The following is an 18544-nucleotide window of genomic DNA, read 5'->3' on the forward strand; positions in this document are numbered from 1 at the left end:
CTCTCAGAAACTAAAATTTCACACCAGACTCTGGAGAGGTGAGAGATAAGGTATGTTTCCAGAAAACATTTTGCCATTATTGAAGATTGATGGAAACATCCAGTTAGACCAGTGGTCAGATGTGGGCAGTACCTGTGCAGGGAGGGATAGTTCAGTGGTTTGAGCATTGGCCTGCTAAACTCAGGGCTGTGAGTTCAATCCTTGAGGGGGCCACTTAGGGATCTAGGGCAAAATCAGTACTTGGTCTTGCTAGTGAAGGCAGGGGGCTGGACTTAATGACCTTTCAAGGTCCCTTCCAGTTCTAGGAGATAGGATATCTCCATTTATTTATTTTTATTTTAGCTGGATTTATTTTAGTTCGTGTATTTTCATGGAGAGAGCTTTCTACAGGCAACATCCCATCAGATCCCCAACATTCTGACCCCCCCACCTCCCGCACTTACTCCTTTTCCATGGTATTAACATTCCATTAAGTGCTCAGCCATCCAGACGTCACCTCTTATTGCACATCAGATTTCAGAAACACTGGGATGAGGTGTGAATAGGAATATGCCTCTGCATCACCTCAGCAGGTCCATCCAGTTTTGTCTAGTTAACACGCTGCAGTAGAAGGTAGAATTGTTGCTAGGATACAGTATCTGTGTGACTGTGGTTTTCTGCCTCAAAACAAGACTCAGCTCCAGCTCAAATCAACATCATTAGTGCTTAACCATGCAAAGAAGGTGCCAACATGATGGCTTCAGTCACTGAAATTGGAACATCTAATTTTTAGACCTTCCAGGTCAAATTCATCCCATACAAATCAATGGAATCTTGCCTGGATTGAATTTAGCGTTTATGGGGAAATTGCTCCTGTTTCTATAAATGTAAAAAAGTACAAAAAACTAGCAAAACAACAAATGTAAGATATAATAATGTCCTTAGCTCTTATACAGCACTTTTCACCTGTAGCTGCCAAAGTGCTTTACAAAGGAGGTCAGTACCACTTTCTCTATCTTACAGGGGGGAAACTGAGCCACAGAGAGGCTAAGAGACTTGCCTAAGGTCACACAGGAAGCAGAGCAGGGAATTGAATCTGGGTCCCCAGCCAAACCTGATCCTCCCAGTGACCAAACCCGGTCTGCTCCCCTTGCACTCCCCAGCCAAACCCAATCCCCCACTGACCTGAACCCAGTCTGCTTCCTTCTCCTCCCGGCCAAACTCAAACCGTCACTGTCACTGACCGAATCCGGTCTGCTTCCCTTCCCCTCCTCAGCCAAACCTGATCCTCCCAGTGACTGAACACTGTCTGCTCCCCTTGCACTCCCCAGCCAAACCTGAACCCCCACTGACCAAACCCAGTCTGCTTCCCTTCCCTTCCCTATCAACCTGATTCCCTCTCTGATTGAACCCAGTCTGCTTCCCTTCCCCACTAAACCCAATCCCCCAGTATGACAGAGTATCCGCCATTCTAATTTTATAAAAACAACAAGGAGTCCGGTGGCACCTTAAAGACTAACAGATTTATTTGGGCATAAGCTTTTGTGGTAAAAACCCCACTTCTTCCGAAGCATGGAGTCAAAGTTACAGATGCAAGTATTATATAATCATACATGAAGAGAAGAGAGTTACCTCACAAGTGGAGAATCAGTGTTGGCAGGGCCAATTCGATCAGGGTGGATGTAGTCCACTCCCAATAATAAATGAGTAGGTGTCAATTCCAAGAGAGGCAAAGCTGTTTCTGCAACGAGCCAGCCACTCCCAGTCCCTATTCAAGCCCAAATTAATGGTGTTAAATTTGCAAATGAATTTTAGTTCTGCTGTTTCTCTTGGAAGTCTGTTTCTGAAGCTTTTTTGTTCAAGAACAGTGACTTTTAAAGCTGTTATAGAATGTCCAGGGAGATTGAAGTGTTCACCTACTGGCTTTTGTATGTTACCATTCCTGATGTCCGATTTGTGTCTATTTATTCTTTTACGTAGGGACTGTCCGGTTTGGCCAATGTACATGGCAGAGAGGCATTGCTGGCACATGATGGCATATATAACATTAGTAGACGTGCAGGTGAATGAGCCCTTGATGGTATGGCTGATGTGGTTGGGTCCTCTGATGGTGTCGTCAGAGTAGATATGGGGACAGAGAGAAGGCAACGAGGTTTGCTACAGAGATTGGTTCCTGGGTTAGTGTTTCTGTGGTGCGGTGTGTAGTTGCTGGCGGTCTGCTTGTTGTTTTTGTGGATACAGACTAACATGGCTACCCCCTGATACCTGACACCATGCAAGGCTCTAATTTTATAAATTTTATTAATAACAATAATTGGATATTATAAAGGTAGAATAAAATGTAGTAGACTTTGATATGAAAGAATGAAGGAAGGAAGTGACAGTGTATTGTGTATAATGTATGTGATTTATTTTAAGATCCATGCTATGTTGTGCAAAGTGAAAACAATAACAATGTCAACACTGTCAGGTTATTCATTTATTTTTATTAAATATGTAGACTAAATAATGAAATTAATAAATTTTCAAGCCGAACGTGTATTAATTCTAATGAACAATGCCACATTATGCGATATTCATTTTTGAAAGTTTATAATAAGCGATGCTCCGGGGGGAGGGGAGTGGGGCACAAGGTGGAAGTTTCGCCTAGGGCGCAAAATATCCTTGCACCGGCCCTGAATAAGGGTAGAATCCAGCACAATGGATAGGAAGGATGGTCTGGTGGGTAAAGCACAGGCGTGAGAGTCAGAGGACGCGGGGTCTATTCTTGGCTGTGTTAGAGACTTCCTGTGTGATACTGAACTCAGTCCTGCATGGCCGTAAGCGCCGTCAGCTTTGACTGAATTCAGCAGCAATTGAGGGTGTCAATTGAGGGGCAATCACTTAGCAGGAGGTACTCAGCAGCCTGCAGCTTTGGGCGCACAACATCTGGGTCTCCATTCCCCTTAGGGTTGCTAACTCTGACTGAAGCTATTCCGGGAGATTTCCTCCCCCCAACATGACGTAATGTCATTTGCTTAAAATAGCCTACTAAAATCTCCCGGATTGCTTTCAATAGTCACCGGGAGATCGATGCCGATTCTCCTGTCTATAAGATGAGGCTAATATTACTTATCTAGTCTACAGAGCTATTATGAGACTTAATTCATCTATGTTTGTAAAGAGCATTGATGTCCTCATGGGGGGGTGCTGTAGAAGTGGGACATCTTATTATTAATGTGCTAACCAGAACCACCATCTAGCGGACTGATAAGAGAAAGGGTCTGGGGTCACTGAAGAAGAGTCATAGAAACCATGAGCCCAGTACTCAGCAGCAGGAAAAAAGTGAGAGCATGCTCAGAAGTATTAAGGCTGGATGACGAGCAGCCCCTGCACGGCTGCACCCGGGCACAGGGAACCTGCACAAGGGCTGCTAAGAACAGTAGTCTCAGTACTCTGGGGGAAAGCAGCAGGAAGCCCTTGTACTAAAGGAAGCATATTACAGAAGTCTAAAGGAGTAAACAATGGGGGTAGCACAAAGCCACCCACTGCCTAGGGTGTTCTCACAAAAGGACTGTGCCACAGGAGGCAAAATACTTCCCTGATCACCCCTGGTTGGTGGGAGGAGCATTTTCTCTTCTCCAACACCGACAATCTCTGGGGGGCACTGTGGACGGTGTCGGTCCCTTGATGACTCTTTCGTGGCAATTTTGGACCCCGAGGTACATGGTGGGAACAGTCCTTGAGCCACCTAGTCCTTCCATGTAGGGTAAGTGCAAAGGGACTTTCCTTGACCACTCCCCACATCTGTGCATCTGCACTAGAGCTAGGGACAGTCTGGCTCAATAGCAGCAGAAATATAAGAGCTTGGGTCCAACCTAGTTCTCAGTTAAATTGATTTTAATCCAGAGCAACTTCACTGAAGTTTTATACCAGTGGTAATACAGCAAAGTCTGGCCTCTTGATGAGAAAATATGACTCCCAGAAGAGCTGTGTATTTTAATACAAACTGCATCCACCCTCTTCTTTGGCCTCTTTCTTTTAAATTAACTCAGTTACACAAATTCCTGCTTGCAGTTGCCTTTGGTTTCTGAAGCAAGTTTGCTGTGAGTCACGTGTTCTTGTTTTGAACTCCCTCAGCATAGCCAGTGAATCTAGAATTATGAAAATCAGAAACAAATGAAATTACCATGATGTGATTGCCAGAGATGCCTGATATTAATTCATCCTGATCTGCAGAACCTCTATGCTGGCATTCAAAAGCACATTCTCCACGGGAATATTGTTAGCTCTCTGCAATCATACCAGAACATATAGGAGGGGTTACTTCCACAGTTTCCTATGGATTCACGTTCTGTTCACATGTACTTTAACACACAAATGATGAAGAAATCTTGACATAGATGTAAACAGGGTCTGAATGAGCTCTCCCCTGACAGCTAGCTGGGGAGTGGAAAGGCTTCAGAACCAGACTGCATTTACGTGAACACACCCACTCTGCCTGGGTATCAGACAGACAGAGCTGTGTTGCCAATGGATTAACTTGTGTTGGGTTACAAATCACTTTAGTACTGAATGCAGGGGTAGTGAAATGTTGTTATCAATGCTCTTATCTTTATTGTATGAGCCATCGGAGTGGAGCAGCGAGTGGCCAGCGAGAGCGGCCAGCAGAGCAGCGAGTGGCTGGCAGGGCGGCCAGCAGAGCAGGGCAGTTGTTGGCTGGCAGGGTGGTGACGCCAGAGCAAGTGCTCAGATGGTGGAGCAAGCAAGGTGCCTTCTCCCGCCCCCACCCCCCACTCCTGGGTGGGAGGTGAACTCACACTGATGCACCTCTGAACCCTGGGTTCTCACTGACCAAGTTCAACTGCTGGGAGTGGGGCACAGCAAAGGAACTTTTGGTTGTAGAACTCAAGAACCTGAGGCAGAAGACTCTGCCCCATGCACTCTGGGGTGGGTGTCCTGCTCACAGTTTATGTTTATGAATCCTGCTTCTGGCATTTTCCTTAATTAATGTCAGGTGACTTCCTTCCTTTCATTAAAAGTTTCTTTTCTACACTCAGACTCAGTGCTTGCGAGAGTGGTAGTCTCTTAGAGACACTCTGGAGTGGAGTGTAATTTTCCCAGGGTATTGACTGGGGTTTCAAACCAGTTCTGTGTTGTATTGTTGAAAAGGAACCCCTAGATATTGAATCTGGCCCTTGTTAGAGTGTATCTGAGCCAGGAATCCGTACACTGGGGACCAGCACTCCTTCAGGGAGCCCTCTGTCAGCCGGCTGCTCTACCATTGCTAATGCCCCTTTACTGCCTTTCAGCCAGGTACTCATGACAAGCACTTCTCGCTCCATCCTTGCAGGCACTACTAAGGGGGTCGTGCCAGCATACCTCAGTGCTCCCATTGGTAGCTCAGGCATCTCCTTGTTAGTGCTCTTGATTTTTCTTTAGGCTTCAGCACAAAGTGTATGGATCATCAGGGTGTTAAGGTATTGGTCCCCAGCTCATTGTCTGCAGTAATCCGCGAGTACCTTGAAGAGACCGGAGTTGGTCCCTGTCAGCACAGACACATCAGAGATTCCTTTAGGGCTGGGGCATGTTAAGGCAGTGGTGTCTTCCTCTTCTCTTACCCCAGCAACCTCCTCTGGAAATTCCAGGTGCACTATGACATAACCTTGGTAGGGGTATTCATCCCATGCTGAGGCCACACAGGCCAAGGTCAGTCAGTGGCTGTATAGACAGGTGGCTAAGCATCTGTTGGTAGAATGACTGAAATATAATAGTCACTTGAGATCCAGTGTCAAGCACTGCTTTACATTCTGCCCCTTCGATCCTCACTGTGACTTCTGCTCGAGGCCTTATCAGTCCTGAGGGGATCCCGGCTGGACAGTCTTTTCCAGGGAGCCTTCAAGTACTGTGGGCCTGGATGGTCCCCTTTGCACACCCCTTTGGCAGTTCTTTGACCCCTCCCAACTGGCCTTCAGCTTTCCATACACTAAGGAGGAATATTCTTCATTACGACTCTTGGCAGCACAGTGTCCATCCTGACCACACCAGTAGCAGAAGAATGGTCCTTTACCTTTTCACTCAGGTGGGATGGTAGCTCTAAATGCTGACTTCTCCCTCGCCACAGCCAGAGGCTCCTTATTCCTGGAAGTCTTAGCTTGGTCAATGGTGCTTTGCAGCTCAGCTATCTATTCTGTCAAGACCTGCACTTGTTGGACAAGTTCCTCTCTGGTGCTTACTATCAGTACACTGGCTGTTTGTAGGGGTGCTGTGCTGGCTGACTCAGAGGGTTGGACTTCCCAAAACTCACTGGCAGACTGCCTTTCTTCCTCCTCTCTGACCTCTTTTATCAGTTGGGAGTAACTTGGGGGATTTTCCTGTCGTTCTCTTAACCAGAGATGAAGTAGAATCGGGTTCTGATATTGAGTTTCTCTTAAAATTTGAGCCAGTCTGGTCTGATCCATCTGCTCAGCAGTCACTGCTCCCCTCTTGACAGCTCTCTGAAGCAGTCTATCTAGCCTCTGTATAGAAGCGGAAACCTTCTTGCCCCTTTGCGGACAGGAATTAAGGAACTTACAATAAATGTCCTCAGAGCTCCCAAAGGTGTGCTCGAGGGCCTCTAGGCAGTCCTTCACACTGACCCCAGGGTTAGTGAGCTTCAGGGTGTGAAGCACGTCTAATGCTGGGGCTCTCTACTAGACAGCTTCGATTTTCTGCATCTGGTACAGCCCACTCCTGCAGCATTTCAGTGGTGTGTTCCAACCAGGGTTCAAACTGCTCTTCCCCAGGTATTGGGATGGGACCCCCAGCAAATAACCTTAACCTACGATAGGAGCTTGACAAATGGAACAGCACCACTTTTTCCAATACTTGCCCCAGTGCCTTTCCCCACTTATTGACTGAGGCTGCAGCACCCAGGTTTGGAGGTGCTGAGTCAAGGCCCAAAAAACCCAGCATATTATACATTATACAAACTGTGATTACCCCAAAATATAAACAAAATAGTTTTCCCAACTTAGTGGATCACTCAAGTTGTGCTTGCGAGGGGTACTGATCCAGGATCCCAGACAAGCCCCCCAAATGTAATCCTTCTGCCAGGTGGAGTCGGCAGCAACCAGGGCCGGGTTCAATATCTAACAATACAACACAGAACAGGCTTGAGCCCCCACCCAGTGATCTGGGACAATTACACACCACCCCTAGGCACCTCTAAGAGGCAATACTTCCCCACTCACAAGCACAGGGTCGGAGTGTAGAAAAGAAACTTTTAATGAAAGGAGGGAAGTCACCTGACATTAGGGAAAATGCCACAATCAGGATTCATGAACATAAAACTGCTCAGACCCCTTTACAAATGTTAAACACCCACCCACCCCATTGGGCAGGGTCTTCTGCCTCAGGTTCTTGAGTTCTACAGACAAAAGGTATTTTATAGTGTCCCTCTCTGCTCCCTCACCACCCACCCTACTCACAGTGGTTGTCCTTGGTCAGTGAGGACCCAGGGTTCAGAGCTGCGTCAGTGTGAGTTCACCTTCCACCTGCGGGGGGAGGAGGGAGCTTGCTCTGCCATCTGAGTACTTGCTCTGGCATCACCGCCCTGCCAGACAGCTACTGTTCCACTCCACTGGCAGCTCTGCCAGCCGCTTGCTGCTCTGCTGGCCGCCCCGCCAGCCACTCACTGCTCTGCTCGCCACTCCGCTCAGCTGGCCGCCCTTTACTCATACAATAAAGATAACAGCCTTTCACTACCCTTGTATTAAGTACTAAAGTGATTTGTAACCCAACACCAGCCAAAGTTGATCTTTTGGCAACACAGCTCTGTCTGCTGGATACCCAGGCAGAGTGGGTGTATTCATGTAAATGCAGTCTGGTCCTGAAGCCTTTCCCCTCCCCAGCTAGCTGTCAGGGGAGAGCTCATTCAGACCCTGCTTACATATATTATCCATAAGAGGTAACAGACGGGAACACCCACTAGGGATATTGGCCCACATAGTGTCCTGTGGCCAAGAGGGCTGACTTCCTAACAGAGGGATGCAGCTCTGTCAACAAGAGGCAGAACAAGGGCCAGGAAACACTTAGGGGATGTTTCTCCAGAGAAGCCCAGAGTCTGGAATGGGTGTGGCAGAACGCCTCTGCTCCGCAAGCTGAGCGAGAGCTGTAGCCAGCAGCCCTGATATGAGGGTAATGGAGGAAAGAGCTGCAGGGAAGCTTCCCTTCCAGGGTCAGAGAGGACCAGGGAAGCAGCTCTTCACACCAGCCAGATGCAAAGGCCTGGTTGGAGTAGCCTGCACTGAGGGGCAAGAGTGGAAGCCTTAAGAGGAGCAACAACCTGAAGAGGGAAGAAGCTTGAGAAACACCAGGCAACAGGATCCAAGGTTTGGAAAGAAGCGTTGAGCCCTGCAAAGGGCTCAAGAAAGTATGGAGTGGGGGAAAGATGTGTTATGGTTTAAGTCGATATTTAACTGCGATGTTGTTCTAATAAACCAGACCCCAAGAAGAGGTGCTATTTTACATGCCCAAGTGTTGGGGGCAGTTTTTGAGAACTCAAAAAAGGGGAAACTGAGGCAGCAGCAAGGTCCAATGCCAGATCTGGTAAGACCCTGTTACATTTTGCTTTTGTTAAAACCTATTTAACAAAGACTCGATTCTGACCAACAGGGAGAAGTTGGTTGCGAATCTGAAAGTGGAAGGCAATTTGGGTGAAATGATAGATGTCATGATTCTAGGAAAGGAAGGAGCGACAGCAGCAGAATAAGAACAATGAATTTAAAAAAAGCCGACTATAACAAACTCAGAGAACTGGTAGGTACGAGAACAAAATCTAAAAGGAAATAAGCATCCAGGAGAGCTGCCAGTTTCTCAAGGAGACAATATTAAAGGCACAACTGAAAACTATCCCAATGCAAAGGATAGGAAGAGGCCAGTATGACTCTATCAGGAACTCTTTAAAGATCTGAAAACCAAACAAGAATCCTACAAAAAGTAGAAACATGGTCAAATTGCTAAGGGCGAGTACAAAAGAAGAGCACAACCACGTAGGGACAAAATCATCAAGGGTAAGGCACAAAATGAGTTACACCTAAGCAGGAACATAAAAGGCAATAAGAAGAGGTTCTTTAAATACATTAGGAGCAAGATAATGATAATAGAAAGCATGGGTCATCTACGTAGTGGTGAAGGAGAGCTAATAACAGATGACATCAAGAAGTCTGAGGTGTTTAATGCCAATTTTGCTTTGTCTTCACTAAAAAGATTAGTGGTGACCAGATACATGACACAGGGAAAGAAAAGGTTAAGGAATATTTAGATAAATTCAGGGCCTGATGAAATCTATCCTAGGGTACTTAAGGAACTAGCTGGAGCAATCACAGAACCATTAGCAATTATCTTTGAGAACTCCTGGAGGATAGGTCTGGTCCCAGAGGCCCAGAGAAGGGCAACTGTAGTACAGTACCTATCTTTAAAAGGGGGAACAAAGATGACTGGGGCCTTATAGACCAGGCAGCCTAATTTGGATACCTGGAAAGATACTGGAACAAATTATTTAAGAATCAATTTGTAAGCACCTAGAGGACAATAGGGTTATAAGGAATATAGAACATGGATTTGTCAAGAACAAATCATGCCAAACCAACCTAATTTCCTTCTTTGACAGGGTTCCTAGCCTAGTGGATAGGGGAGAAGCAATAGATGTGATATATCTTGATTTTAGTAAGACTTTTGACACATTCCCACATGACATTCTCATAAGCAAACTAGAGAAATGTGATCTAGGTGAAATTACTATAAGGTAGCTACATAACTGGTTGAAAGCTCATACTCAAAGAGTAGTTATCAATGGTTTGCTACAAACTGGGAGGGCATATCCAATGGGTCCTGAAGGGATCCAGTCCTGGGTCTGGCATTATTCAATATTTTTATTAATGACTTGGATAATGGAGTGGAGAGTATGCTTATAAAATTTGTGACTGGCACCAAATGGGGAGGGGTTGGAAGCACTTCAGAGGATAGGATTAGAATTCAAAAGGACCATGACAAGTTGGAGAATTGGTCTGAATTCAACAAGATGAAATTAAATAAAGTCCAGTGCAACGTACTTCACTTAGGGAGTAAAAAATCAAATGCGCACCTACAAAGTGGGGAATAACTGGCTAGGTGGTAGTACTGCTGAAAAGGATCTGGGGGTTATAATGGATCACAAATTGAATATGAGTCAACAATATGATGCAGTTGCAAAAAAGGCTAATCTCATTCTGAGGTGTATTAACACAAGTGTTGTATGTAAGACATGGGAGGTAATAGTCCCACTCTACACAGCTCCTGGGCAGCGGGGCCCTCCTCCGGCTGTGAGGATTGGAGCGGGTGGGGCCCCGGCTCCCCACCCCTCTGTGATGTATCACGCACTGCTGCTCTGGTTGCTCACAAGCCCCCGGGAGCAGCACACGATGCACCGACTCTTCCCCTGCCCCTTGTCCTCAAGACCCCACCCCCACACCACCCCTTATCCCCCAGTCTCCGCCCTCACACTGCATTTTCCCTGCAAGACCCCCCCGCCACTCGCTCATCTCTGTTCCCTGCCCTGCCCCCCATTGCTAGCCCTTGTGAGACGGCTTGCTGCTGCTGGTGGAGATGCGGATACACATAAAAGACAGTTAGCGGATCGTGGGTTTGATGCATGTTAATTCTGTCTGATGCGGATCAGATGCACATCCACATTTTTGTATCCACGCAGGGCTCTACCTATTTAGTCTTGAGAAATGAAAACGGAGAGACGACCTGTTAGCAGTCTTCAAATACATTAAGGGCTGTTACATAAAGGACTGAGATCAATTGTTCTCCATGGCTGCTGAAGGTAGGACAACAAGTAATGAGCTTAATCTGCAGCAAGGGAGATTTAGGTTAGATATTGGGAAAAACTTTCTAACTATAAGGATAGTTTAGCTCTGGAACATGCTTCCAAGGGAGGTTGTGGAATCCCTGTCATTGGAGATTTTTAAAAACAGGCTGAGCAAACACACGTCGGGGATGGTCTAGGTTTACTTGGTCCTGCCCCAGCACAGGGCTCTGGACTCAATGACTTCTTGTAGTTCCTTCACACTCTACTTTTCTATGAGTCTATGAAAAAAGTTAGGTTTTTTTAGGTAAACATTCTATAGCCTACCTCTTAGGTAAGAGCTCAGAAAGTTTCCTATGCACATCTGAGAGTCATCCAAAATCTCCTACAGCAAAATCAGAGAAAATAGGCCATGAAAGCAACCAGAAATGAATCTGCCTTCTTTATACATCATGAAGCGCAAAAAAGGGCACAAATGTAATTTCTTTTCCCTTGCCAGCTGATCTCTTAACACCACATCACTACAAAGGCAGTTCTTTAATATACCTCAAGTGACATTTGGCCAGGAAACTGGAACTAACACCTTCCTGTTATGGAAAGTGCCTGGGTATCTTTCCTGGCCATATGCGATCAGGACCTTCCTTTATATCTCATCTGAAAGCCTCCAGCAGCACAGTACTGTGCAGAACCCCACTAGACTTTGGCCCAGTAACGTTGCAGAGGGAAAACACATTTTCCTGCAAAATGCAGGTGTCCTTTGGAGGTCACTCACCCTGGCACTGATCCTCTTTGCCTTGTGAGCTGTGACAGGATCACAGCAGCAATCTGGATGCCTGAGGCAGCAAATTCCTCAGGTTGACTATACAGGATGTAAATAAGATTTTTTGGTTGCTGTTAATGACTGCTTTCACTTCCATCAAGCTGCCCCGCGGCACCAGGCTACCAGTTTACCCACCCCAAATACATTGGTTGGAGGTAGTTAGTACTTTCAGATGCTCAATGTGCACACTTTGGATTTGCAAACACTCTCTTCTGTTCAGGCAGAAGTGGCACGCTGGCTCCTAGATCTGGTACCTGCAATATATGAAATGGCTCAGGCCCCTTATGCCGCACCACTAGCAGATTTTGGCCCTAGAGTCAGCATAACTGGCCACAGAAGGATCACCACAGTGTAGAGAGAGCTGCACTAGCAGATCCTACATCATCCCTCTTGTTGCCAGCCTAAGGGGTGTGGCTAAGAGAAAGGAGGCATGGCAGGGGCTCTGACTACTGCACTGGTCCTTTTAGGCTGCTCTAAGCTACACAAGGAGCCCAATCTGGCACACAGTTAGCACAGGATCAGGGGGATGTAAAGGTTACCTATCAACTCCTATCTGGAGCTGTGCTGTGTACTTCACCATTGCTAAGGATCTGGGTCAGTATTTCTTTTCAGGTGAATTACAGCCAGGTTTGAAATTTGGCTCAGCAGCTAGAGAATTACTATTTAGTATGTACAGCTATATACAAATATATAATTGGTAGAAAAATGCATAAGGAGAACACTTAGAAACATAAAAAGTAAAAGCAATGCTGTAACATTTCGATCTCTCTAGTCCTTAAAGGCTGAAAACGAACATTACAGCAATCATCCTCCCTCCTGAGCATAATTAGAAAGCAGACAGGCAAGAGGCAGGATCTGGAGTGCAGTTAACATGCTAATAGCACTGATGGACTCTTCAAACTGCCATGCACAGGCAGGTCAGCTTTTTAAATTCACAGCTATGTGCTGACAAGATAGGGTGATCTGTGCATTTCTTCTCTTCACCCTGTTTACTTACGAAATATCTCACAGATCCACGTACAACAAGTGGCAACATAACAGTGTCCTCTCTCAGCTATGTGCCTTCAAGATCCCGTGATGTCTGAGTTTAAGGTGATCTATTGATCATCACTTTGTCAGTACACAGAACATGTTAATTGTGCATCTCCCTGCTGGGCTGTAGAACAGGGCTGGCATCACATAGTGACTCAGCTTTTTGTTTTGAAATGTAAATTTGAGTACATTTCCCCAACTGCGTACATCAGCACCTCCTAAGATGCCCACTCTGGCTCTCTTTGAAATAATTTGGAATTGGATTCGGCCCCAGATCACAAGATCACCACACCCTGGTCTCCCCACAGTAGGAGATCCACATAAGGATTTAATCATTATTTCACAGAGCTCAGTCATGCTCATCTTGCTCTTCTTCTCTGTAAGCTAAATAGCCCTGAATTTTAGATCCTTTCATCCCATGTAAACCCTCCCACCACACAAGGTGGCTAAGCAGGGGTGGCATGTGTAACTGACAAGATGGGTGCAACATAGGGAATGGCTGTTTTGTGTATAATTTCTTATTCCCTACACCTGATACTGGTTATGGGTTAGTGAGAAAATGCTGAACCTAACCCCTCAGAATTGTGTGTTTTAAATTATTGCCAAGGGTTTTGTTTTTAATGTAGAATTTCTCATTGATTTCAGCTTAACCAGATTTTTTTTAAGTTCTGAACATTTTAGTCTGCCAATTAAGTATTGGTGAGATTAATTTAGTATAGCTCTCAGAGAGCAAGCGCATAGGTCAACAATATTATGATCACATTCTGTTCTACTTAACACGTTAATACTCACTACAGTTACCGAGCAACAATAGAATCATTTTAACATGAGCTTTAAAACATATTCAAGGTTTAACTTACTATGACGTTGAAGTAAGTAGGAAAAAAAAGAACATAAACATATCCATTAGTCAAAATCAAACCCTAGATACATAAACAGAGAGGGCCACATGACATAAACAGGTCATCTAGTATCAGTGTTTGTCATTAACTATGACCCAGAATGGGGAAAAAAAGGACACAATGATTAATATTAAGATAATGTGTGTGGGATGGTTGAGTGGCATATGACCTTAGTGGTGGTAGGGATGAAAAGCCTTTTTCCTCTAGGTCAAAAGCCAACACATTGTTGCTTTTGCTTTCACTACCTGTTTAGCAGTGCTGTCAAGAGTAAGAGAAGCAGAGTGAAACTGACAAATACTGGCCAGTTTCATTCTGTTGCTCCTGCTGGGTCATGGGGAAAATGTTTTGTGCAGCTGTTCAAGCATAGGAATAATGCTCTAGTTGCTGTTGGGGGTGCTCTAGGAATAGAAAGGTGAGATCAATTACCCTATTTATTTTAATGTTAGGAAAATTATAGACAAAAGACCCTCAGTTACACTTATGAAACCCCATTGGCTTAGCTTAGGTTGCATGGGTATAACGAGGGTATCACTAGACTAAAGTATTCATAACTATGCTGGTTAATGGCAAAACAAGGGGGATATGGCAAAATCCAAATGTCTTCAGTATGCTTCTCTCTAACTCATGTTAAAATTTAACCCAGCTAGGAGTCAATCAGGAAAGTCAGTTATCCTTACAGTACATTGAAGTAATGAAAAACAGTAACTACAGCAGAAGGTCATCCCCAACCATATAGGATGGGTTTAATGAATTTAGAGTCAGGAGGAGGATGGTGACAGTTGGCTATTAAGGATGGTGAGAGTCGGCTATTAAATATGTTTCAGTACTTTGGATACAAATAAATAGGGCCCTACCAAATTCATGGTCCATTTTGGTTAATTTCACAGTCATAGGATTTTAAAAATAATAAATTTCATAATTTCAGATATTTAAATCTGAAATTTTAGTGTTGTAACTGTAGGGGTCCTGACCCAAAAGGGAGTGTGGGGGGGTATTACAAGGTTATTGTAGGGGGGTCACGGTATTGCCACCTTTACTGCTGCGCCGCTGCTGGTGACAGTGCTGCCTTCATAGCTGGGTGGCCAGAGAGTGGCAGCTGCTGGCTGGGAGCCCAGCTCTGAAGGCAGCACTGCCACCAGCAGCAGCGCAGAAGTAGGAATGGCATGGTATGGTATTGCCACTCTTAATACTGTGCTGCTGCTTTCAGAGCTGGGCCCTTGGCCAGCAGCTGCCGCTCTTCACCCACCCAGCTCTGAAGGCAGTGCAGAAGTAAGGATGGCAATACTGCATTTTGGGTCGGGGCCACCAGTTTGAGAAACGCTGGGCTCCCCCAGGAAATCTCTATAGTATAGAGCAGCGGTTCTCAAACTATGGGTCAGGACCCCTAAATGGATTGCAACCCCATTTTAATGGGATTGCCAGGGCTGGTGTTAGACTTGCTGAGGCCCAGGCCCAAAGCCGAAGCCTGAGAGCTTCAGACCTGGGTGACAGGGCCCAGGGTTACAGGCCTCCCACCTAAGGCTTCAGCTTTGGCCTCTTTCCGCCCCTTGGGGCAGCTGGGCTTGGGCAGACTCAGGCTTCGATTCCCCCATCCTGGGGTTGTGTAGTAATTTTTGTTGTCAGAAGGGGATTGCAGTGCAATGAAGTTTGAGAACTCCTGGATTAGGGGTATGGAACAGCTTCCATAGGAGGAGAGATTAAAAAGACTGGGACTGTTCAGATTGGAAAAGAGAACTAAGGGGGGATATGATAGAAGTCTATAAAATCATGACTAGTGTGGAGAAAATGAATAAGGAAGTGTTATTTACCCCTTCATATAACACAAGAACCAGAGGTCACCCAATGAAAGTAATATGCAGCAGGTTTAAAACAAACCAAAGGAAGTACTTCTTTACACAATGCACAGTCAACCTGTGGAACTCATTGCCAGGGGATGTTGTGAAAGCCAAAAATATAAGTGGGTTCAAAAAAGAACTAGATAATTTCATGGAGCATAGGTACATCAATGGCTATTAGCCACTATGGTCAGGGATGCAAACCTATGGTCTGGGTGTCCCTAAGCCTCTGACTGCCAGAAGTTGGGACTGGACGACAGGGGATGGCTCATTCTTTGTTTTAACAATGACAATTGTTAAAAAAAATATTTTTTAAAGCACATATTTAGGAGAAATATTTCCCATGTGTAATTCTGAGACCTGTCTATCAAGTGTCAAATATGGCTGTGATTAGCTGTAGAGAAACCACTGCTGTACTGTTTGCCAAGGTCACCAGGAAACCCACAACTCATCCATCACTTTGTACTTCCATCCAAGGATCTCAGTATGCTTTACGGACACCCTTGAGTTAAGCCTTGCAGTTCTTACCTATGAGGTTGGAAAGCATCATCCTCATTGTACAGACACTGAAACTGAGGCTATGGCTACATTAGAGAGCTTACAGGCTGGGCTGCTACAAGCTCTCTAGTGGAACCACTCTTAGCCGGGAGAGAGCTCGCTCACTGACACAGTACTGTCCACACCAGCATGTAGGTTTGTGTCACTTATGTCACTCGGGGGAGGCTAATTCACAGCTCTGAGTGACCAAGTTATACCGACATAAAGGATAGTACAGTAACTCCTCACTTAATGTCATCCCAGTTAATGTTGTTTCGTTGTTACATTGCTGATCAATTAGGGAACATGCTCGTTTAAAGTTGCACAATGCTCCCTTATAACATTGTTTGGCAACCGCCTGCTTTGTCCACTGCTTGCAGGAAGAGCAGCCTGTTGGAGCTAGCTGGTGGGGCCTTGGAACCAGGGTGGACCTGCAGCCCCCCTATCAGTTCCCCTAAGTTCACTGTGCAGCAGCTGCCTAGCAGACTATCAATTGCCAGGCAGTTCAGCTGTCCCTCCCCACACTGCCATTTGCTGCTCCTGCCCTCTGTCTTGGAGCTGCTCCCGGGAGCCTCCTGATTGCTGTGCAGGGGAGAAGAGGGGTGGTCATGTCAGGGTGTCCCCCGCCCCCCGCTCCTGCACCTCATATCTACAGAGCGGGGGGGGGGGCGGAGAGTCGACAGGGCTCAGGATGGAGGGAGCTTGCTGGCAGCAGCTGCTGTCTCAACTTGCTGATCTACTAAAAAGGCAGTGTACTTAGAATGGGGTTAGCGTACTTAAAGGGGCAATGCGCGTCTCTCTCTCTCACACACCATGTGTCTGTCTCTGTCTCTCCCCTCCCCACACACACACACAGACGGTGTGTGTCTCTGTCTTTCTCATACACAGGATGTGTGTCTCTGTCTCTCTGCCATGTGTCTCCTCCCTCCATTCATGCTGCCTTGTACAATGTGAGGCTACATTAATAACAATGTGTTAACCCTTGAGGGTTCAGCCAAGTGCTAGTTCATCATTTAGCAGTAAGGCATTCCCTGGGAAATATCCCACCCTCTGACTCCACCACCTCAACCAAGCTTCACAGTCATCATCACTGTGTACAGTATTAAATTGTTTGTTTAAAATTTATACTGTGTATATGTGTGTGTGTATATATATATATATATATATATATATATATATATATATATGTCTTTTGTCTGGCGAAAAAAAATTCCCTGGAACCTAACCCCCCACATTTATATTAATTCTTATGGTGAAATTGGATTTGTTTAACATCATTTTGCTTAAAGTAGCATTTTTCAGGAATATAACCACAACATTAAGCAAGGAGTTACTTTATAGACATGGGGTTCTCAAACTTCACTGCACTGTAACCCCCTTCTGACAGCAAAAATTACTACAGGACCCCAGGAGGGGGCACCAAAGCCTGAGCCCGCCCAAGCCCCGCTGCCCCGGGCAGGGGGGCCAAATCCAAAGCCAGAGGACTTCAGCCCCAGGCAGGGGGGGCCTGTAACCTGAGCCCTGTCACCCAGGGTTGAAGCCCTTGGGCTCGGGCTTTGGCCCCAGGCAGTAGGATAGGGTCGCCAGGGCTGGAGCCCAATTAAAACTGAGTCATGACCCATTTCTGGGTCCTGACCCACAGTTTGAGAATCGCTGCCCTAATGTTTTCTGTTGCCCTTCTCTGTACCTTTTCTAATTCTAAAATAACTTTTTTTAAATGAGGTGACCAGAATTGCATACAATATTCAAAGTGTGAGTGTAGCATGGATTTATATAGCGATATTTTCTGTGTGCTTATCTATCCCTTTCCTAATGGTTCCTAACATTCTGTTAGCTTTTTTGACTGCCATTGCACATTGAACAGATGTTTTCAGAGAACTATCCATGATAACCACAAGACCTTCCTTGAAAAGTTAAAAGCAAATTTAGACCCCATTAGTTTGTATGTATAGTTGGGATTATGTGTTACAATGTGCATTACTTTGCATTTATCAACATTGAGTTTCATCTGCCATTTTTTGCCCAGTCACCCAGTTTTATGACATCCCTTTGAAACTCTTCACAGTCTGCTTTGGACTTAACTATCTTGAGTAATTTTATACTATCTGCAAATTTTGCCACCTGTTTATCCCTTTTTCCAGATCATTTATGAATATGTTGAACAGCACTTATCCCCATACGGATTCCTGGGGAACTCCACTATTTACCTCTCTTCTTTCTGAAAACTGACCATTTATTCCTACCCTTTGTTTCCTGTCTTTTAACCAGTTACTGATCCATGACAGGACCTTCTCTCTTATCCCATGACTGCTTACTTTGCTTAAGAACCTTTGGTGAGGGACCTTGTCAAAGGCTTTCTGAAAGTTCAAGTACACTATATCCACCAGATTGCCCTTGTCCACATGTTTGTTGATCCTCTCAAAGAATTCTAATAGATTAGTGAGGCATGATTTCCCTTTACAAAAGCCGTGCTGACTCTTCCCCAACAAATCGTGTTTATCTCCATGTCTGATAATTCTGTTCTTTACTATAGTTTCAAACAATTTGCTTGGTACTGAAGTTAGGCTTACCGGCCTGTAATTGCCAGGGTTGCCTCTGGAGCCTTTTTTTAAAAATCGACATTACATTA

At 45.4% G+C, this 18544-nt stretch overlaps 1 long non-coding RNA gene across 1 annotated transcript in view; it reads right to left on the bottom strand.

Annotated features, from left to right (window-relative positions):
• Positions 1-1493: 1493 nt before the first annotated feature.
• LOC135981775 (uncharacterized) overlaps positions 1494-18544 on the bottom strand; it is a 32128-nt gene continuing 15077 nt past the window's right edge. Inside the window, exon 3 of the long non-coding RNA XR_010598940.1 lies at positions 1494-4112. This is a non-coding gene — a long non-coding RNA (uncharacterized LOC135981775). The remainder of the gene's footprint in view (positions 4113-18544) is intronic.

The sequence above is a fragment of the Chrysemys picta genome, chromosome 2 (assembly GCF_011386835.1).
Source record: "Chrysemys picta bellii isolate R12L10 chromosome 2, ASM1138683v2, whole genome shotgun sequence".
Lineage (NCBI taxonomy): Eukaryota > Metazoa > Chordata > Testudines > Emydidae > Chrysemys > Chrysemys picta.